Below are 24,662 nucleotides of genomic sequence, written 5' to 3'. Positions count from 1 at the left end.
ATCCCCCATCCAATAATATATCCCCCCCACCCCCCCTCACATTAAATCCCCCCCCACAATATATCCCCCCATCCCCACCCACATTAAATCCCCCCAAAAATATATCCCCCCCATCCCCACTCACATTTAATCCCCCCACAATATATCCCCCCCATCCCCACTCACATTAAATCCCCCCTGCACCTTCGGTGTCTTCAGCTCCACAGGAGCACTTACCACCGATCTGCATCTCCTGCTCTGCCTCTGCTCTGCCGCGCAGGTGAGTGACGTCAGCAGCGTGATCACATGACCTGATCACGCTGCTGGCGTCGCTCTGACCCGGCAGTACAATTGAACACTGGGAGCCGGGGCGCTGCAGCTTCTCTGTGCTGGCTGTCAGCTTGACAGTCGGCACAGAGAACAGCTGACTCCCAGTGCGGGGGGCGGCAGAATGCAGCCGCCGGGGGAGACACTACGGACCGCCGCTTTAGGCGGCCCGACTGCGCCCCCCTGCCGGCTGCGCCCGGGGCACATGCCCCCTAGATACGCCACTGATGTCTCTTTGCACATAGTAGGGGATACATATCGGTCCTCGTATATTATTCCCTTCACTGCCTCACAGATGATATAATTTATTGTGATAGATAGATCAGGAAGGGGAGTTAGGTGAGATGAAGGAAAGATGATGAGTTCAGTTTTGTCCTCATTGAGCTTTAGGAAGCGAGAGGAGAAGAAGGAGGATATGGCTCATAGACACTGCAGATTCTGGACAGCAGAGAGGCGATGTCTGGGCCAGAGAGGGAGATCTGAGTGTCATCAGTAGATAGATGGTTCTGCAAGCCATGGGACTTTATGAGTCGTCCCAGGCCAAAGGTATAAATTGAAACCAGTAGGGGTCCTAGGACAGAGCCTTGAGGGACACCAACAGAGAGAGCGGGATGAGGAGATAGTATGGGAGAGGGAGACGTTAAATGTGCGTTTGGAAAGATAGGAGATCCAGGAGAGGACAAGGTCTTTGATGCCAAAGGAGGAGAGGATCTGTAGTAGGAAGGACAGGTCTAGGAGGAGGAGTATAGAGAATTGTCTGTTAGTTTTGGCTGTAAGTCGTAATTTTGGTCGGGGTAGTTTCGATGGAATGGTGGGAATGGAAGCCGGACTGTAGGTCATCAAAGAGTGAGTTAGATGAGATATGGGAGGAAAGTTCAGCATGGACAAGCTGTTCGAGGAGTTTGGAGGTGAACAAGAGCAGCGATATGGGTTGATAGTTGGACGTAGAGGTCAGGTCGAGGGATGGCTTCTACAGGATAGGTGTGATCGTGGCATGCTTGAAAGCAGAAGGGAAGGTGCCAGAAGTTAGAAAGTCGCCCTAATATGTCAGATCCAAGATTTTTTTTTTTTTTTACTTGTCAAATATAAGTAGTAGCATTTATATCATAAAAGGAGCAATTGGGAATCCCATGGCTCTAAAAAAAAAATAAAAAAATGTGATGTTACTTTTCATGTGTAATGACCTTGAGAAATCTGTATGTTATCAATCTTACAAAAAGAGGAACATTGCTTGTCTTGCTAAAAGATAGGAAATTCTAAAACAGCACCTCTGCTCCATTCAGGACTGGACTCTATAGTTCTCTCTCTCTTTTTTTTTTAATGCTTGAGATAACAGGTGGTTAGATGCCCAGTGATCATAGATAAGGGATAGACTGTGATTTTGATAAAATCCCTTTAAGTTTATTGATTGTGTGATGAAAAGTGACGTTACATCACAATACACCGGTACTTTATGTTTTTAATCAGCAACGACTTAAGGACATCTGCTTCAATGTAATTATTCGCTGACAGCAGGCAGTTCTGGAACATGCTGATTAAGTGAAATATTGAAGATGACCCATCGTGGGTCCTTTATAAAGGAGTTGCTTGGGAGTTTTAAAAATTGGGCCAACATCAGGAAAAAAAAATAATACTCACCTATTTAATCTCCTGCAGTTCCATTGAGTCTATGAGATTGTGGAGCCAATCGTTAGACAATGAATGGAGCTGAGCACATCTGCGACCATTGCTCATTACTAATTCGGCAATTCAGAGCACTGCTCTCGGGATAGTTGGTGTCCCAGAAGTTGGACTCCAGCAATCCGCAACTTTATTATCTGAAATGATTTTCCCACAATGGATAATTATTAGTGATGAGCGAGTGTACTCGTTGATCGGGTTTTCCCGAGCACGCTCGGGTGGTCTCCGAGTATTTGTAACTGCTCGGACATTTAGTTTTCATCACCTCAGCTGGATGATTTACAGCTACTAGACAGCTTGATTACATGTGGGGATTCCCTAGCAACCAGGCAACCCCCACATGTACTCAGGCTGGCTAGTAGCTGTGAATCATTCAGCTGAGTCAACAAAAACTAAATCTCCGAGCAGTTAAAAATACTCGGAGGTCACCCGAGCGTGCTCGGGAAAACCCGGGCAACGAGTATACTCGCTCATCCCTAATAATTATTAGATATCTGAGCACCGGGATTCCACCATTGTGACACCCACTGATCACTAAAATGGGGGTTCAGAGACCAGCTGCACATGTTGAATCACCACCGCTGCACTCAAACTCTGCTCATGAAGTGATGAGGGATTGGGAGCTTGGGATCAGTACAGGTATCAGCAGTGGGGTTCCCTGATAGCTGACATTTAACACCTCAGGCTAGGTTCACACTGCATTAGAGGCATCCGTTAGACGGACTACGTTACACCGTGGCATAACGTGGTGTAACGTAGTCCGTTAACACCGCCATTAAGTCCTATGTCGGACGCATCGCTAGCGCACGCCCACAATGGGTTTGCGCTAGCTATGTGCCGTCATTGAGTGACGGACCCTGGGACGCGGGCTGCAGCGTTTCCGGGTCCGTCACTGCTAGCTCCATCTGCGCTAGCGCGACGACATATCGGCACTTGCATTAACAGCAGCCCGTAACTCATGTGTTGAATGGGCTGCTGTTAACGCAATGTGAACCCAGACTTATATTGGTGTAGCATTGGCTGCTAGCGTCTGGGTTAAGGCAAGAATTGTGCACCCCAACCCAGTAGTAAAGAATAACAAATAGTGCCCCCTTTAGAAAGTGTTAATGCACCTTTAGGGTCCCGTTAAACAGTAATAATGCCAAGTGCCTCATCCAAAAGTAGTAATGCCACCTTTGTGCTATCCCTCCACACAAAAAAAAAGTTTATCCTCACCTAGACCCTCTCCCTGGAGCACAGAGTGGGCACACCGCGGTCACATCATTGGGACGCTAGAGCCTTGCAGTCCATATGTCTATGGTCCCACCGCCCAGGAACAGGATCCAACTGTATCAGTCTCATATTGAGGCCAAAACAGTTTAAAATTGCACTTGCCCAGAGATCAAGGGCACCTGGGAAGATGTCAGGGGCCTGTGCAACCCCCCGGAACTTCAGCAATGGAGGCGTCACTTTTTTTTACTTTTGAAACGTTACATCCTTACAAATTCTGCGCCAGTCATGAGCCCAATACTCTGCCACTGCCGTCAACAGATAATAAATATCATTTGGTGGAAAAACACTTAAAAAGTGGGTGATCCGTAATTATCAAAATTAGGGCTGATCCAGACGTCAGGGCTTATTATACGAGGTATCTGCAGTTGTCACGTATGGGGTTGTGCACATGTACGATTTTTTTCCTCGGACTGAATGGTCCACAGAAAAGATCAGAGACATGTCCAATTATAATCCGAGCCTCGGGAATGTACATCCGTGTGCTGTCCGATTCACAGACTGTCACATACTGTAGGAAAATTTGGGGAATCTTTTTTCCCCTCCAATGAACTGATGACATCCGGACCATACTCTAAAGTCTTATCAAAATATTCGGACCGTTTTTCTCGTAAGTCTGAATGAGCCTTTAGGGTGCTGTCCGACGGCCGATAACATGGACGATGATCGCATCGCAGTGCACGGACTGGCCGGCGGCTCGCCTCACCGGAGCCCGACAGCTACATAGAGAAACCGGCTAGTACGCTTGGGTGAGGCGAGCCGCTGGACAGTCCGTGCACTGCGATGCGATCATCGTCCATGTTATCGGCCGTCTGACTGCGCCATTAGTTAGATAAACGTGTGACAAGTCTCCCGGACCGCACCAAAGCCTTCTAAAAAGCTGCATGTCTTATGTGTGATGCTGCAGAGCTCGGTGTTATCCATCATCCAAAGCAAATGGAGGCTGTGAGAGATATAGCCCGAAAAGGAGAGTAGTTCTGGGGGGAGTTTCGGCAGCAATCATTGCATCTGACCTGTGTTTCCCCAGAAGAGCATTCCCTAATGTCAGCAACGATGAATAGTAGAAAATATATATATATACAGGTCCTTCTCAAAAAATTAGCATATAGTGTTAAATTTCATTATTTACCATAATGTAATGATTACAATTAAACTTTCATATATTATAGATTCATTATCCACCAACTGAAATTTGTCAGGTCTTTTATTGTTTTAATACTGATGATTTTGGCATACAACTCCTGATAACCCAAAAAACCTGTCTCAATAAATTAGCATATCAAGAAAAGGTTCTCTAAACGACCTATTACCCTAATCTTCTGAATCAACTAATTAACTCTAAACACATGCAAAAGATACCTGAGGCTTTTAAAAACTCCCTGCCTGGTTCATTACTCAAAACCCCCATCATGGGTAAGACTAGCGACCTGACAGATGTCAAGAAGGCCATCATTGACACCCTCAAGCAAGAGGGTAAGACCCAGAAAGAAATTTCTCAACAAATAGGCTGTTCCCAGAGTGCTGTATCAAGGCACCTCAATGGTAAGTCTGTTGGAAGGAAACAATGTGGCAGAAAACGCTGTACAACGAGAAGAGGTGACCGGACCCTGAGGAAGATTGTGGAGAAGGACCGATTCCAGACCTTGGGGAACCTGAGGAAGCAGTGGACTGAGTCTGGTGTGGAAACATCCAGAGCCACCGTGCACAGGCGTGTGCAGGAAATGGGCTACAGGTGCCGCATTCCCCAGGTAAAGCCACTTTTGAACCATAAACAGCGGCAGAAGCGCCTGACCTGGGCTACAGAGAAGCAGCACTGGACTGTGGCTAAGTGGTCCCAAGTACTTTTTTCTGATGAAATCAAATTTTGCATGTCATTCGGAAATCAAGGTGCCAGAGTCTGGAGGAAGACTGGGGAGAAGGAAATGCCAAAATGCCTGAAGTCCAGTGTCAAGTACCCACAGTCAGTGATGGTGTGGGGTGCCATGTCAGCTGCTGGTGTTGGTCCACTGTGTTTCATCAAGGGCAGGGTCAATGCAGCTAGCTATCAGGAGATTTTGGAGCACTTCATGCTTCCATCGGCTGAAATGCTTTATGGAGATGAAGATTTCATTTTTCAGCACGACCTGGCACCTGCTCACAGTGCCAAAACCACTGGTAAATGGTTTACTGACCATGGTATTACTGTGCTCAATTGGCCTGCCAACTCTCCTGACCTGAACCCCATAGAGAATCTGTGGGATATTGTGAAGAGAAAGTTGAGAGACGCAAGACCCAACACTCTGGATGAGCTTAAGGCCGCTATTGAAGCATCCTGGGCCTCCATAACATCTCAGCAGTGTCACAGGCTGATTGCCTCCATGCCACGCCGCATTGAAGCAGTCATTTCTGCCAAAGGATTCCCGACCAAGTATTGAGTGCATAACTGAACATTATTATTTGATGGTTTTTTTGTTTGTTATTAAAAAACACTTTTATTTGATTGGACGGGTGAAATATGCTAATTTATTGAGACAGGTTTTTTGGGTTATCAGGAGTTGTATGCCAAAATCATCAGTATTAAAACAATAAAAGACCTGACAAATTTCAGTTGGTGGATAATGAATCTATAATATATGAAAGTTTAATTGTAATCATTACATTATGGTAAATAATGAAATTTAACACTATATGCTAATTTTTTGAGAAGGACCTGTATATACACGCACCGGTATGTATTCTGTATAGCAGAACTACAGGTATCAGGGAGCAATGGCTCCCTCTGGTGGAGCAGTGGTAATACTGCAGCCGCCCTCTCCCTGTGTATGAGGCACTACCGGCCTTGTCAGTGCTGCTATGTACGTCACACACGGCGGCTGTACGTCGGCGGCACGTCAGCTGGGGGGGCTGTGTCCGCTCCTGGGGAGGGGGCTGGCTGACACCACTGCTCTTTCCTGACAGAGCTTTGTTTTCCTGCAGTGACAGCGGTTTCTGCGCCTCTCCTAGCACCAGCCACCTAACAGCCCCTGCTCTGGCATGGCGTCAGTTATTGCCATGGATACCGCGGCTGCAGGTGGCCGCTTTGTAACCTATGCTGGGAGTTGTAGTTCCCTCCATGAGCTGCAGCCTGTGTGTGCTCCGGTGTACCCGGAGGTTTTCCACACTTCATATGCAAGGAGTCATTTTGGAATAAACATTGGCAAGATGAAAAAATGTCTTTTTTTTTTTTTGCAGACTTATTTGTATTTAAAAAATGTGAGAAAATCTGCCCATAAAAAGCTTAAAAAACGCTATTAAAAAATTAACAGAAAGCCTTAAAAAAGATTGGGACAAAAAAAACCACATTTCCTGAAGGTGTCCGCTTGAAAAAAACTCAGCATCTTTGCCTCCATTAGAAATGTAGTATAGTTCTTCTGATTCCACGATGCGGCTTAATTCGTGCAGGCATTGCAGTAGATTAGGTAAGCAACTAACTGTCACTATATGAGTGGTTGTAACCATGGATACCTAAGCTACTGCAATGCCCTGCACATGGGGTAAGTGATATAGCTAATCAGAAGAACTAAACTACATTTCTAATTGGAGGTATTTGTGACTATTATTATTATTACACCTACTACATATTGGGATAGGACCTTGGACATGGGAACACCCCTTTAATGAACGTCAATGTGGCCATTTAGTGGCAGATGACATCACCGGATATTTGCGGTGTAGTGTTTTTTGGTTGACTATGATAATAAAATGTACCTATTTCTTATATTAGTGGTGATCCCTTCATACAGCATGTTTCTTTCCCTGGTTCTTTTAGTGCTTTAATATTCATGCTTTAGGGCTCATTTCCAGTTGCGAGAAACACGTCGGTGTCTCGCATGTGGAAACCAAGCTGTGGCGCCAGTACCTTGGAGCAGAGTGTGCAGCTCCATGTGTTCCTATGCGGCCGCACGCTCCGCTCTGGAGTGCCGGCGCCACAGCTTGGTTTCCACATGCGAGATACGGACGTGTTTCTCGCAAGTGGAAATGAGCCCTCAGGTAGATCCCCTTTCGTTTTGTCTGTATTGCTAGATGGTGCCCTCCATTTTCTTGCTTTATAGTTTATCACCGGATATTTGGTTACAACTCTGCAATCATGACCACAATGTCACCTTTTCACTTGCAATTTTGGGATTTTTTTTGTTTTCTATGCAAATTAGAATATTTTTGCTCATGTGACTTGGATCCAGATTGCATGTAGGTAAAAACAGCGGAACTGCCTGCCCTATCCGTCTGACCCTGTACACACTGTGCCGGTCTTGTGCTGCCCTATCCGTCTGACCCTGTACACACTGTGCCGGTCTTGTGCTGCCCTATCCGTCTGACCCTGTACACACTGTGCCGGTCTTGTGCTGCCCTATCCGTCTGACCCTGTACACACTGTGCCGGCCTTGTGCTGCCCTTTCCCTGTCTGACCCTGTACACACTGTGCCGGCCTTGTCCTGCCCTTTCCCCGTCTGACCCTGTACACACTGTGCCGGCCTTGTGCTGCCCTTTCCCTGTCTGACCCTGTACACACTGTGCCGGCCTTGTGCTGCCCTTTCCCCGTCTGACCCTGTACACACTGTGCCGGCCTTGTGCTGCCCTTTCCCTGTCTGACCCTGTACACACTGTGCCGGCCTTGTGCTGCCCTTTCCCCGTCTGACCCTGTACACACTGTGCCGGCCTTGTGCTGCCCTTTCCCTGTCTGACCCTGTACACACTGTGCCGGCCTTGTGCTGCCCTTTCCCCGTCTGACCCTGTACACACTGTGCCGGCCTTGTGCTGCCCTATCCGTCTGACCCTGTACACACTGTGCCGGCCTTGTGCTGCCCTTTCCCTGTCTGACCCTGTACACACTGTGCCGGCCTTGTGCTGCCCTTTCCCTGTCTGACCCTGTACACACTGTGCCGGCCTTGTGCTGCCCTTTCCCTGTCTGACCCTGTACACACTGTGCCGGCCTTGTGCTGCCCTTTCCCTGTCTGACCCTGTACACACTGTGCCGGCCTTGTGCTGCCCTTTCCCCGTCTGACCCTGTACACACTGTGCCGGCCTTGTGCTGCCCTTTCCCTGTCTGACCCTGTACACACTGTGCCGGCCTTGTGCTGCCCTTTCCCCGTCTGACCCTGTACACACTGTGCCGGCCTTGTGCTGCCCTATCCGTCTGACCCTGTACACACTGTGCCGGCCTTGTGCTGCCCTTTCCCTGTCTGACCCTGTACACACTGTGCCGGCCTTGTGCTGCCCTTTCCCTGTCTGACCCTGTACACACTGTGCTGCCCTTTCCCTGTCTGACCCTGTACACACTGTGCCAGCCTTGTGCTGCCCTTTCCCTGTCTGACCCTGTACACACTGTGCCGGCCTTGTACTGCCCTTTCCCTGTCTGACCCTGTACACACTGTGCTGCCCTTTCCCTGTCTGACCCTGTACACACTGTGCCAGCCTTGTGCTGCCCTTTCCCTGTCTGACCCTGTACACACTGTGCCGGCCTTGTGCTGCCCTATCCCTGTCTGACCCTGTACACACTGTGCCGGCCTTGTGCTGTCCTTTCCCTGTCTGACCCTGTACACACTGTGCCGGCCTTGTCCTGCCCTATCCGTCTGACCCTGTACACACTGTGCCGGCCTTTTGCTGCCCTTTCCCTGTCTGACCCTGTACACACTGTGCCGGCCTTGTGCTGCCCTTTCCCTGTCTGACCCTGTACACACTGTGCCGGCCTTGTGCTGCCCTTTCCCTGTCTGACCCTGTACACACTGTGCCGGCCTTGTGCTGCCCTTTCCCTGTCTGACCCTGTACACACTGTGCCGGCCTTGTGCTGCCCTTTCCCCTTCTGACCCTGTACACACTGTGCCGGCCTTGTGCTGCCCTTTCCCCTTCTGACCCTGTACACACTGTGCCGGCCTTGTGCCGTCCTATCCCTGTCTGACCCTGTACACACTGTGCCGGCCTTGTGCTGTCCTTTCCCTGTCTGACCCTGTACACACTGTGCCGGGCTTGTGCTGTCCTTTCCCTGTCTGACCCTGTACACACTGTGCCGGCCTTGTTCTGTCCTTTCCCTGTCTGACCCTGTACACACTGTGCCGGCCTTGTGCCGCCCTTTCCCTGTCTGACCCTGTACACACTGTGCCGGCCTTGTTCTGTCCTTTCCCTGTCTGACCCTGTACACACTGTGCCGGCCTTCTCACACCTCATCAGCGGTCACAGACTTTACTTCTGTGAAGTGATTCAAACTCTGGTAGCTTTATTATCCGCCGCAGACAGCAGCAGACAGCATTGCTCTCCCATTGCTGCTGTCCGGGCGGACATGTTCCCTCAGGCGGTGCCTCTGCTCTCCTCAGTCCGGGCACTGGCCGCGCAGGAGCCGCCCACCACGGGCTTCCCCTTTCCTGCTTGTCATCAGGGCATGGACCCGAGGCCGCTTGAGCCTCCGCAGCTCCCGTACCTTGGACCAGTCTACTCCGCAGACGGGGGGACGGTAGATACGGCGGCCCCCATCTGCGCACGTACTCCCACTTTTTAGACCGACTCCTTGCCGGTGATTGGCGGGGAATAGTGAGGGCCTTAGTCTGTCCCGGTGCAGGGAAGGAGACCCACCTGGCTGGGGGTGCAGTAAGTAAATGTGCCTGCTCCCCCTCCATGAGCAGAGCGGATGGTACAGGCCGGCATCCCAGGTAATGGCAGCTGAGTGAGCGGCGTCGGTGACAGCTGATGATCTCCCCTGGAGGACTCCCAGGGCCCGTGTGACAGGTACCGGCCGCCCGCCTCTCGTCCTCCCTCCTCCCGGGGCAGCTGGCGCTCTGCAGCCGGAGTCTTCTCGTGCATCCCCCGGGAGCCGGCAGCTCCTCACCGGCCCATGCTCGGCACACATGTGTAGGCCTCTGTCCTCGGGCTGTGCGGCACCATGCCCCGGGCTGGCGTCTGTGAGGGCCCTGTGGGGTATACGGGCTGTCAGCCAGGGCCAGCAGGGCCGGAGTATGGAGGCCATGTACCGTAACCACTGCCCCCTCAGAATGCCCCGGCCTCTGCGTGTGAGGGGCACTTACTAATGAGCGCTGGCACATGTGCCGCCTGCGTGTGATGTGCCTGGATGTTACCTCAGTGTGACTGCAGCCGCGCAGTGCCACCGATGGGTCTGTGCCCACACACCGCCACCTGTAGTGCCACCGATGGGTCTGTGCCCACATACCGCCACCTGTAGTGCCACCGATGGGTCTGTGCCCACATACCGCCACCTGTAGTGCCACCGATGAGTCTGTGCCCACATACCGCCACCTGTAGTGCCACCGATGGGTCTGTGCCCACATACCGCCACCTGTAGTGCCACCGATGAGTCTGTGCCCACATACCGCCACCTGTAGTGCCACCGATGGGTCTGTGCCCACATACCGCCACCTGTAGTGCCACCGATGAGTCTGTGCCCACATACCGCCACCTGTAGTGCCACCGATGAGTCTGTGCCCACATACCGCCACCTGTAGTGCCACCGATGGGTCTGTGCCCACATACCGCCACCTGTAGTGCCACCGATGAGTCTGTGCCCACATACCGCCACCTGTAGTGCCACCGATGGGTCTGTGCCCACATACCGCCACCTGTAGTGCCACCGATGAGTCTGTGCCCACATACCGCCACCTGTAGTGCCACCGATGAGTCTGTGCCCACATACCGCCACCTGTAGTGCCACCGATGGGTCTGTGCCCACATACCGCCACCTGTAGTGCCACCGATGAGTCTGTGCCCACATACCGCCACCTGTAGTGCCACCGATGGGTCTGTACCTACAGACCGCCACCTGTAGTGCCACCGATGGGTCTGTGCCCACATGCCGCCACCTGTAGTGCCACCGATGGGTTTGTGCCCACATACCGCCACCTGTAGTGCCACCGATGAGTGTGCCCACATACCGCCACCTGTAGTGCCACCGATGAGTCTGTGCCCACATACCGCCACCTGTAGTGCCACCGATGGGTCTGTGCCCACACACCGCCACCTGTAGTGCCACCGATGGGTCTGTTCCCACACACCGCCACCTGTAGTGCCACCGATGGGTCTGTACCTACAGACCGCCACCTGTAGTGCCACCGATGGGTCTGTGCCCACATGCCGCCACCTGTAGTGCCACCGATGGGTCTGTGCCCACATGCCGCCACCTGTAGTGCCACCGATGAGTCTGTGCCCACATCCCGCCACCTGTAGTGCCACCGATGAGTCTGTGCCCACATACCGCCACCTGTAGTGCCACCGATGAGTCTGTGCCCACATACCGCCACCTGTAGTGCCACCGATGGGTCTGTGCCCACATGCCGCCACCTGTAGTGCCACCGATGGGTTTGTGCCCACATACCGCCACCTGTAGTGCCACCGATGAGTGTGCCCACATACCGCCACCTGTAGTGCCACCGATGAGTCTGTGCCCACATACCGCCACCTGTAGTGCCACCGATGGGTCTGTGCCCACACACCGCCACCTGTAGTGCCACCGATGGGTCTGTTCCCACACACCGCCACCTGTAGTGCCACCGATGGGTCTGTACCTACAGACCGCCACCTGTAGTGCCACCGATGGGTCTGTGCCCACATGCCGCCACCTGTAGTGCCACCGATGGGTCTGTGCCCACATGCCGCCACCTGTAGTGCCACCGATGAGTCTGTGCCCACATCCCGCCACCTGTAGTGCCACCGATGGGTCTGTGCCCACATGCCGCCACCTGTAGTGCCACCGATGGGTTTGTGCCCACATACCGCCACCTGTAGTGTCGCCGATGGGTCTGTGCCCACATACCGCCACCTGTAGTGTCACCGATGGGTCTGTGCCCACATGCCGCCACCTGTAGTGCCACCGATGGGTCTGTGCCCACATGCCGCCACCTGTAGTGCCACCGATGGGTCTGTGCCCACATACCGCCACCTGTAGTGTCACCGATGGGTCTGTACCCACATACCGCCACCTGTAGTGTCATCGAAGGGTCTGTACCCACATACCGCCACCTGTAGTGTCACCGATGGGTCTGTGCCCGCATCCTTAAGATACATAATTCATGTCTGATCGGTCGGGGTCCAACACCCGGCAACCCCCCTTATCAGCTGTTATTGGTGTCCGGAAGTACTTATTTACCGAGCTGCTCCATGTTCTGGTAGCGGCCAAGGATTGGTACTATAGAACCGACTCCTATTCACATCAATAGGAGGCAGATGTGCAGTTCCCTGCGGCGCCCATTATCAGAAGACGGAGCAGCTCGGCAAGTGAGGACTTCTGGCTGGGGGCTGCTGACACCAATAACAGCTGATCGGTGAGGGTGTTGGGTGGCGGACCCCGACCTATTAGACATTGGTGACATATCAGACATTGATGACCTATCCTAAGGATAGATCATCAATGTAAAAGTAGTGGACAACCCATTTAAAGGGGTATACCCATTTTCCAAGATCCTATCCCAATATGTATTAGGTGTAATAGTGCTATCAGTAAATGCCTCCAATTAGAAATGTAGTACAGTTCTTCAGATTCGCTATGTTGCTTGTACCATGTCCAGGGCATTGCAGTAGCTTAGGGACCCATGGGTATAACCATTCATATAGTGACAGTTAGCTAGTTGACCTGCACATGGGGGTAAGCGAAATAGCAAATCAGAAATGTAGTGTAGTTCCTCTGACTGGAAGTATTTGGTATTATTATTATTATTATTATTATTATTATTATTATTATTACTCCAACTACGTATTGGGATAGGATTTTGGAGATGGGAATACTGCTTTAAAGAGTATGGACACTTGGGGTGTAAGTATTATTAATTTTCCAAAGACATGTATTTTTAAAAAAAAATGTTTGCAATTGGACTGTTGCACCACTTGTCTTTTTCAGTTTGTTTCCCTACACATTGCTTGTTGCAATATGAGTTAACTGGGAATCCGTCAGTGAGCTAGTTCTGATGGAGAGTTTGTAACCCTTTTTATTTCTGTCTGAGGCTAGGGTCAGATGGATGTAGATTCTGTCTACTGAGAGAATCGGGCCGATTATCCAAATAACACCCTGATCATATTTTACTGTCTGTGGAAATTGGACTGCACTCATATGTCATCGGAGTGCAGTCTGATGGTTTCCATGCACCCATAGACTTGATTGGGTGAACAGCATCCGATTTCACAGTGAAATCTTTTTTTCACTGACCGATTCGGTCAGTGAAAAAAAAATCGATCATCGGCACTGCCCCAGTGAATAACATCGGTCCGAGAGCTTGCCGATAAAACATGGGCTAGCACTGGTCTGATGTATCCGCCGGTGTTAGCGAGCCCTTATACTAAGATTCTCTGAGCTTATTTGTAACCTAGTGAAAGTTTATCTGTACTGAGATGTGGTTTGTAGTCATAAGTCAGCAGAGAGGAGCTTAGAAAAATATTTTTTTTAAAAGTTACAAAGTCTCCATCAGCTCACTGAGAGATTCTCGGAGCACTCATTCACCAAGGCATTAAAGGGAACCTGTCACCCCAAAAATCGTATATGAGATAAGGCCACCGGCATCAGGGGCTCATCTACAGCATTCTGTAATGCTATAAATAAGCCCCCGATGTAACCTGAAAGGTAAGTAAAACAGGTTATATTATACTCACCCAGGGGTGGTCCGGGTCCGTTGGGTGACTACCTCTTGAAGCTCATGAAGAGAATGCCAAGAGTGCGCAAAACAGTCATCAAAGCAAAAGGAGGCTACTTTGAAGAACCTAGAATATAAGACATAATTTCAGTTGTTTCACACTTTTTTGTTAAGTATATAATTCCACATGTGTTATTTCATGGTTTTGATGCCTTCAGTGTGAATGTACAATTTTCATAGTCATGAAAATACAGAAAAATCTTTAAATGAGAAGGTGTGTCCAAACTTTTGCTCTGTAATGTGTGTGTGTATATATATATATATATATATATATATATATATATGTATATATATATATGTATATATATATATATATATATATATATATATATATATATATAATATTATATCATATCATATCATAATCACTTTTGTACTTAGCTTTGTTATTAAACTCCCCACATGTCTCCCTATCCTGCCATTTCCTGCCAGTTTGCGTGGAGTCTCAAACAAATGGGACATCACAGGAAGCTGGCACTGCACTCGCTTCTCTGAAGCTTCTATCACCCCTTCTGAAACAGGACGTCATCGGGGTGGCGCTGCGATCACTTACAAAAACTGCTGTCTTCTGCTTACATCCTGCTTTAGTAGAGGACCACAGTCGCCCTCAGTCACTCCTTCTAATACCACAGTGTCTTTCCCTGAAATGAGTTGTCATCAGGGAACGGTAATAGAAGCAAGGTGAGTGACCGTATCGCTGCCTCCTGTGATGATTCAATTGAGGGTGGTGATAGAAGCTGAGGAGCAGCGCTTCTGCCTGTCACTCACCCTTCTTTTATCACCAACCCCTGATGATGATTAATTTCAGGGAAAGTGACTGCATTGTTAGAAGCAGTGACTGTGATGGCGACTGAAGATGTGGTCACTTCTCGATCACGTCTATTGAACCAGGATATCATCAGAGGACAGCGGTATCAGTAGCTGTGGAAAGTAACTGCAGCACTGCCCTCTGATGACTTTTTTTTGTTTTAGGAAGGGAAATAGAGGGAATGGAGTTCAGTGCCAGCCTCCTGTTACAGTCCTGCTCGTCGTTATTAGCACCCATAAAGTTTAAGTACATAATGTGGAATATCTCCAGAAAAAAAATGAATCAAGTGAAAGTTTTTTTGTATAGAGCACTCGTGTTAAATACAAAAGAGCAAACGATAAACAATAATATATATATATATATATATATATATATATATATATAGCATCATGATTACTCGCTAATCCCACTCCCTGCACAGTAGCTCCACCCCCACACATCATCACACACAATCCCGCCCCACCACATTACCCCACACAATCCCGCCCCCTGCACAGTAGCTCCACCCCCACATCACCACACACAATCCCACCACATCACCACACACAATCCCCCCGCCCCACCACATCACCACACATAATCCCCCCCACCACATCACCACACATAATCCCCCCCACCACATCACCACACATAATCCCGCCCCCCACCACATTACCACACACAATCCCGCCCCCCACCACATTGCCACACATAATCCCGCCCCCCACCACATTACCACACATAATCCCGCCCCACACCACATTACCACACATAATCTCGCACCCCACCACATTACCACACATAATCCCGCCCCCCCACCACATTACCACACATAATCCCCCCACCACATTACCACACATAATCCCGCCCCCCCACCACATTACCACACATAATCCCGCCCCCATCACATCACCACACATAATCCCGCCCCCCACCACATCACCACACATAATCCTGCCCCCCACCACATTACCACACATAATCCTGCCCCCCACCACATTACCACACACAATCCCGCCCCCCCACCACATTACCACACACAATCCCGCCCCCACACCACATTACCACACATAATCTCGCACCCCACCACATTACCACACATAATCCCCCCCACCACATTACCACACATAATCCCGCCCCCCCACCACATTACCACAGATAATCCCCCCCACCACATTACCACACATAATCTCGCACCCCACCACATTACCACACATAATCCCGCCCCCCACCACATTACCACACATAATCCCCCCCACCACATTACCACACATAATCCCGCCCCCCCATCACATCACCACACATAATCCCGCCCCCCCATCACATCACCACACATAATTCCGCCCCCCACCACATCACCACACATAATCCCCCCACCACATCACCACACATAATCCCACCCCCCCACCACATTACCACACATAATCCCCCCCACCACATTACCACACACAATCCCGCCCCCACACCACATTACCACACATAATCTCGCACCCCACCACATTACCACACATAATCCCGCCCCCCCACCACATTACCACACATAATCCCGCCCCCCCACCACATTACCACACATAATCCCGCCCCCCCACCACATTACCACACATAATCCCGCCCCCACCACATTACCACACATAATCCCGCCCCCCCACCACATTACCACACATAATCTCGCACCCCACCACATTACCACACATAATCCCGCCCCCCCACCACATTACCACACATAATCCCGCCCCCCCACCACATTACCACACATAATCCCCCCCACCACATTACCACACATAATCCCACCCCCCCACCACATTACCACACATAATCCCCCCCACCACATTACCACACATAATCCCGCCCCCCACCACATTACCACACACAATCCCGCCCCCACACCACATTACCACACATAATCTCGCACCCCACCACATTACCACACACAATCCCGCCCCCCCACCACATTACCACACATAATCCCGCCCCCCCACCACATTACCACACATAATCCCGCCCCCCCACCACATTACCACACATAATCCCCCCCACCACATTACCACACATAATCCCCCCACCACATTACCACACATAATCCCGCCCCCCCACACCACATTACCACACATAATCCCCCACACCACATTACCACACATAATCTCGCATCCCACCACATTACCACACATAATCCCGCCCCCCCACCACATTACCACACATAATCCCCCCCACCACATTACCACACATAATCCCGCCCCCCCACCACACATAATCCTGCCCCCCACCACATCACCACACATAATCCCCCCACCACATCACCACACATAATCCCACCCCCCCACCACATTACCACACATAATCCCCCCCACCACATTACCACACATAATCCTGCCCCCCCACACCACATTACCACACATAATCCCCCACACCACATTACCACACATAATCTCGCATCCCACCACATTACCACACATAATCCCGCCCCCCCACCACATTACCACACATAATCCCCCCCACCACATTACCACACATAATCCCGCCCCCCCACCACACATAATCCTGCCCCCCACCACATCACCACACATAATCCCCCCACCACATCACCACACATAATCCCACCCCCCCACCACATTACCACACATAATCCCCCCCACCACATTACCACACATAATCCTGCCCCCCACCACATTACCACACACAATCCCGCCCCCCCACCACATTACCACACATAATCCCCCACACCACATTACCACACATAATCCCCCACACCACATTACCACACATAATCCCCCACACCACATTACCACACATAATCTCGCACCCCACCACATTACCACACATAACCCCACCCCCCCACCACATTACCACACATAATCCCCCCCACCACATTACCACACATAATCCCCCCCACCACATTACCACACATAATCCCCCCCACCACATTACCACACATAATCCTGCCCCCCACCACATTACCACACACAATCCCGCCCCCACACCACATTACCACACATAATCTCGCACCCCACCACATTACCACACACAATCCCGCCCCCCCACCACATTACCACACATAATCCCGCCCCCCCACCACATTACCACACATAATCCCGCCCCCCCACCACATTACCACACATATTCCCGCCCCCCCACACCACATTACCACACATAATCCCCCACACCACATTACCACACATAATCCCGCCCCCCCCACCACATTACCACACATAATCCCACCCCCCCACCACATTACCACACATAATCCCGCCCCCATCACATCACCACACATAATCCCGCCCCCACCACATCACCACACATAATCCCCCCACCACATCACCACACATAATCCCACCCCCCCACCACATTACCACACATAATCCCAGCCCCCCACCACATTACCACACACAATCCCGCCCCCACACCACATTACCACACATAATCTCGCACCCCACCACATTACCACACATAATCCCGCCCCCCCACCACATTACCACACATAATCCCGCCCCCCCACCACATTACCACACATAATCCCGCCCCCCATCACATTACCACACATAATCCCGCCCCCATCACATCACCACACACAATCCCGCCCCCCACCACATCACCACACATAATCCCCCCACCACATCACCACACATAATCCCGCCCCCCACCACATTACCACACATAATCCTGCCCCCCACCACATTACCACACACAATCCCGCCCCCACACCACATTACCACACATAATCTCGCACCCCACCACATTACCACACACAATCCCGCATCACCACACATAATCCCTCCCCCCCACATCACCACAGATAATCCCCACCACCACATCACTACACATAATCCCGCCCCCCCCCCACATTACCACACGATGCTCCATCCCCCCACATTACCACACGAGGTTCCGTTCCCCCACATTACCACACGAGGCTCCTGAGCGTGCCGAGCGTTAGCTGGCTGGAAACAGCTAGTTTAACCCCTTCCCGACCCATGACGCCTATGCGGCGTCATGGAATGATCGCATCCCTGCAGATCGGGTGAAAGGGTTAATTCCTATTTTACCCGATCTGCAGGGAGAGGGGGAGTTGTACTTCAGCCTAGGGGGGGTGGCTTTGCCCCCACGTGGCTACGATCGCTCTGATTGGCTGTTGAAAGTGCAACAGCCAATCAGAGCAATTTGCAATATTTCACCTATGAAAATGGTGAAATATTGCAATCCAGCCATGGCCGATGCTGCAATAGCATCTGCCATGGCTGGAAATCATGTACTGGCCCCCCCCCACCGCCCCCGATCTCCTCCCCAGTCGTCCGTTATGTGGCCCGGTCCTCTCCGTCCCCCTGTTCGCTCCCCCGTGCTCCTGTCCGCTCCCCCGTGCTCCTGTCCGCTCCCCCCGTCCTCCGATCCCCCCCCCGTGTGCTCCGATCCACCCCCCCCCCACCACCCCCTCATACTTACCGATCCTCCCGGTGTCCGGCCGTCTCCTCGCTGGGCGCCGCCATCTTGGAAAATGGCGGGCGCATGCTCAGTACGCCCGCCGAATCTGCAGGCTGGCAGATTCGTTACAGGTACATTTTGATCGCTGTGGTAGGTTCTACCACAGCGATCAAAATAAAAAAATAATAAATAAACCCCCCCCTTTATCACCCCCATAGGTAGGGACAATAATAAAATAAAGAAAATATTTTTTTTTTCTTTTACCACTAGGGTTAGGGTTAGAACTAGGGTTAGAACTAGGGTTAGAACTAGGGGTAGGGTTAGGGTTACGGGTAGGGTTAGGGGTAGGGTTATGGCATGTGCACACAGAGCGGATCGGCCGCGGATCCGCAGCGGATCGGCCGCGGATCGGCCGCGGATCCGCAGCGGATCGGCCGCGGATCTGCAGCGGATCCGCAGCGGATTGGCCGCGGATCCGCAGCGGATCGGCAGCGGATTGGCCGCGGATCCGCAGCGGATCGGCCGCGGATCCGCAGCGGATCGGCCGCGGATCGCAGCGGATCCGCAGCGGATCGGCCGCGGATCGCAGCGGATCCGCAGCGGATTGGCCGCGGATCTGCATCGGATCCGCAGCGGATTGGCAGCGGATTGGCAGCGGATTGGCCGCGGATCCGCAGCGGATTGGCAGCGGATTGGCCGCGGATCCGCAGCGGATTGGCCGCTGCGAATTCGAAGCAGTTTTCCATCAGGTTTACAGTACCATGTACACCTAAGGAAAACCAAATCTGCTGTGCCCATGGTGCGGAAAATTCCGTGCAGAAACGCTGCATTGTATTTTCCGCAGCATGTCAATTCTTTGTGCGGATTCCACAGCGGTTTACACCTGTTCCTCAATAGGAATCCGCAGGTGAAATCCGCACAAAAAAACACTGGAAATCTGCTGTAAATCCGCAGGCAAAACGCAGTGCCTTTTACCTGCAGATTTTTCAAAAATCGTGCGGAAAAATCTCTCACGAATCCGCAACGTGGGCACATACCCTTAGGGTTAGGGTTGGAATTAGGGCTAGGGTTGGAAATAGGGTTAAGAATAGGCTTGTGGTTAGGGTTACGGATAGGGTTAGGGGTGTGTTGGGGTTACAGTTGTGGTTAGGGTTGGGATTAGGGTTACGGTTGGGATTAGGGTTAGGATTAGGGTTGGAATTAGGGTTACGATTGTGTTGCGGTTAGGGTTGTGGTTAGGGGTGTGTTGGGGTTAGGGTTGTGATTAGGGTTATGGCTACAGTTGGGATTAGGATTAGGGGTGTGTTGGGGTAAGTGTTGAAGTTAGAATTGAGGGGTTTCCACTGTTTTAGGCACATCAGGGGTCTCCAAACGCAACATGGCGCCACCATTGATTCCAGCCAATCTTGCGTTCAAAAAGTCAAATGGTGCTCCCGCCCTTCCAAGCCCCGACGTGCGCCCAAACAGTGGTTTACCCCCACATTTGGGGTACCAGCGTACTCAGGACAAACTGGGCAACAACTGTTGGGGTCCAATTTCTCCTGTTACCCTTGCAAAAATAAAAAATTACTTGCTAAAACATAATTTTTGAGGAAAGAACAATTATTTTTTATTTTCACGGCTCTGCGTTATAAACTTCTGTGAAGCACTTGGGGGTTGAAAGTGCTCACCACACATCTAGATAAGTTCCTTCGGGGGTCTAGTTTCCAAAACGGGGTCACTTGTGGGGTGTTTCTACTGTTTAGGCACATCAGGGGCTCTGCAAATGCAATGTGACGCCCGCAGACCATTCCATCAAAGTCTGCATTTCAAATGTCACTACTTCCCTTCCGAGCCCTGACGTGTGCCCAAACAGTGGTTTACCCCCACATATGGGGTATCAGCGTACTCACAACAAACTGGGCAACAAATATTGGGGTCCAAATTCTCCTGTTACCCTTGTGAACATAAAAAATTGCTTGCTAAAACATCTTTTTTGAGGAAAGAAAAATGATTTTTTATTTTCACGGCTCTGCGTTGTAAACTTCTGTGAAGCACTTGGGGGTTGAACGTGCTCACCACACATCTAGATAAGTTCCTTGGGGGGTCTAGTTTCCAAAATGGGGTCACTTGTGGGGGGTTTCTACTGTTTAGGCATATCAGGGGCTCTGCAAACGTAACATGATGCCCGCAGACCATTCCATCAAAGTCTGCATTCCAAAACGTCACTACTTCCCTTCCGAGCCCCGGCGTGTGCCCAAACAGTGGTTTACCCCCACATATGGGGTATCAGCGTACTCAGGAGAAACTGGACAACAACTTTTGGGGTCCAATTTCTCCTGTTACTCTTGCAAAAATAAAAAATTCTGGGCTAAAAAAATATTTTTGAGGAAAGGAAACACATTTATTATTTTCACGGCTCTGCGTTATAAACTTCTGTGAAGCACTTGGGGGTTCAAAGTGCTCACCACACATCTAGATAAGTTCCCTTGGGGGTCTAGTTTCCAAAATGGAGTCACTTGTGGGGAGTTCCTACTGTTTAGGCACATCAGGGGCTCTGCAAATGCAACCTGATGCCCGCAGAGCATTCCATCAAAGTCTGCATTTCAAAACGTCACTACTTCCCTTCCGAACCCCGACGTGTGCCAAAACAGTGGTTTACCCCCACATATGGGGTATCAGCGTACTCAGGAGAAACTGGACAACAACTTTTGGGGTCCAATTTCTCCTGTTACTCTTGCAAAAATAAAAAAATTCTGGGCTAAAAAAATATTTTTGAGGAAAGGAAACACATTTTTTATTTTCACGGCTCTGCGTTATAAACTTCTGTGAAGCACTTGGGGGTTCAAAGTGCTCACTACACATCTAGATAAGTTCCCTTGGGGGTCTAGTTTCCAAAATGGAGTCAATTGTGGGGAGTTCCTACTGTTTAGGCACATCAGGGGCTCTGCAAACGCAACCTGACGCCCGCAGAGCATTCCATCAAAGTCTGCATTTCAAAACGTCACTACTTCCCTTCCGAACCCCGACGTGTGCCAAAACAGTGGTTTACCCCCACATATGGGGTATCATCGTACTCAGGAGAAACTGGAAAACAACTTTTGGGGTCCAATTTCTCCTATTACCCTTGGGAAAATAAAAAATTGTGGGCTAAAAAATCATTTTTGAGAAAAGAAAAATTATTTTTTATTTTCATGGCTCTGCGTTATAAACTTCTGTGAAGCACTTGGGGGTTCAAAGTGCTCACCACACATCTAGATTAGTTCCTTGGGAGGTCTAGTTTCCAAAATGGGGCCACTTGTGCGGGAGCTCCAATGTTTAGGCACACAGGGGCTCTCCAAACGCGACATGGTGTCCGCTAATGATTGGAGCTAATTTTCCATTCAAAAAGTCAAATGGCACGCCTCCCCTTCCGAGCCTTGCCGTGCACCCAAACAGTGGTTTACCCCCACATATGAGGTATCGGCATACTCAGGAGAAATTGCCCAACAAATTTTAGGATCCATTTTATCCTGTTGCCCATGTGAAAATGAAAGAATTGAGGCTAAAAGAAATTTTGTGTGAAAAAAAAGTACTTTTTCATTTTTGCGGATCAATTTGTGAAGCACCTGGGGGTTTAAAGTGCTCACTATGCCTCTAGATGAGTTCCTTGGGGGGTCTACTTTCCAAAATGGGGTCACTTGTGGAGGAGCTCCAATGTTTAGGCACACAGGGGCTTTCCAAACGCGACATGGTGTCCGCTAACGATGGAGATAATTTTTCATTCAAAAAGTCAAATGGCGCTCCTTCCCTTCCGAGCCTTACCATGTGCCCAAACAGTGGTTTACCCCCACATGTGAGGTATTGGTGTACTCAGGAGAAATTGCCCAACAAAATTTAGGATCCATTTTATCCTGTTGCCCATGTGAAAATGAAAAAATTGAGGCTAAAATAATTTTTTCGTGAAAAAAAAGTACTTTTTCATTTTTACGGATCAATTTGTGAAGCACCTGGGGGTTTAAAGTGCTCACTATGCTTCTAGATAAGTTCCTTGGGGGGTCTAGTTTCCAAAATGGGGTCACTTGTGGGGGAGCTCCAATGTTTAGGCACACGGGGGCTCTCCAAACGCGACATGGTGTCCGCTAAAGATTGGAGCCAATTTTTCATTGAAAAAGTCAAATGGCGCTCCTTCCCTTCCGAGCCCTGCCGTGCGCCCAAACAGTGGTTTACCCCCACATATGAGGTATCAGCGTACTCAGGACAAATTGGACAACAACGTCCGTGGTCCAGTTTCTCCTTTTACCCTTGGGAAAATAAAAAATTTTTTGCTAAAATATCATTTTTGTGACTAAAAAGTTAAATGTTCATTTTTTACTTCCATGTTGCTTCTGCTGCTGTCAAACACCTGAAGGGTTAATAAACTTCTTGAATGTGGTTTTGAGCACCTTGAGGGGTGCAGTTTTTAGAATGGTGTCACTTTTGGGTATTTTCAGCCATATAGAACCCTCAAACTGACTTCAAATGTGAGGTGATCCCTAAAAAAAATGGTTTTGTAAATTTTGTTGTAAAAATGAGAAATCACTGGTCAAATTTTAACCCTTATAACTTCCTAGCAAAAAAAAAATTTGTTTCCAAAATTGTGCTGATGTAAAGTAGACATGTGGGAAATGTTATTTATTAACTATTTTGTGTCACATAACTCTCTGGTTTAACAGAATAAAAATTCAAAATGTGAAAATTGCGAAATTTTCAAAATTTTTGCCAAATTTCCGTTTTTTTCACAAATAAACTCAGAAATTATCGACCTAAATTGACCACTAACATGAAGCCCAATATGTCACGAAAAAACAATCTCAGAATCGCTAGGATCCGTTGAAGCGTTCCTGAGTTATTACCTCATAAAGGGACACTGGTCAGAATTGCAAAAAACGGCAAGGTCATGAAGGGGTTAAAATAAAAACCAATGGGAGGGAAAAATAGAAAAACCTAAAGCTTGCTATGACACTGGTATTGGCACCCTTTACTTTAAATTAGTATGAAAACACATTTTCACTAGCCTGTGATAAATCACAAATGAGAATCAACTGTAATTAATTGTCGGTGCCCAATGTGGCATGAATTTGCCAATGAATGATGATTTCAGTGTTTTAAAAAGCCACATGGCAGGCCACATCACATTGTCACAATGGGGAAGATAAAAGAGCTGTTTAAGGACATCAGAACTGCTGCGTCTACATTCAAAGACCTGAAGGCCAACCTGGAACAATCTGGGGTCATGGTTCCAACAAGTACCATATGCCACACACTAAATCAAGCAGCGCTTTATGGGCGAAGGCCAAGGAAAAGACAATTGCTGAAGAAAAGTCATAAAAAAGAACAGTCTTTGCCAAAGAGTACCTTGACAAACCACAATCCTGCTTGGAAACCGTTCTGTGGACAGATGAAACAAAAATGGGGCTTTTTGGCAATGCAAAGCAACAGTTTGTTTACAGACGGTGCAATGAAGCTTATAAGGAAAAGAACACCCTACCAACAGATAAGCATGGTGGAGGATCCATAATGCTGTGGGGTTGCTTTGCTGCATCCGGTACTGGAGGCCTTGACTGTATCAC

General features: G+C 49.8%; 1 protein-coding gene across 1 annotated transcript in view; it reads left to right on the top strand.

The window, feature by feature from the left end:
- Positions 1-9,498: 9,498 nt before the first annotated feature.
- The window catches only part of CUL2 (cullin 2), a 79,035-nt gene continuing 63,871 nt past the window's right edge, over positions 9,499-24,662 (top strand). The window contains exon 1 of the mRNA XM_077268531.1: positions 9,499-9,990. The gene's annotated coding sequence lies outside the window, so the exon portion shown is untranslated. The remainder of the gene's footprint in view (positions 9,991-24,662) is intronic.

This window comes from Ranitomeya variabilis, chromosome 6 (assembly GCF_051348905.1).
Source record: "Ranitomeya variabilis isolate aRanVar5 chromosome 6, aRanVar5.hap1, whole genome shotgun sequence".
Classification (NCBI taxonomy): Eukaryota; Metazoa; Chordata; class Amphibia; order Anura; family Dendrobatidae; genus Ranitomeya; species Ranitomeya variabilis.
This window is presented reverse-complemented; position numbering and strand designations above follow the sequence as displayed.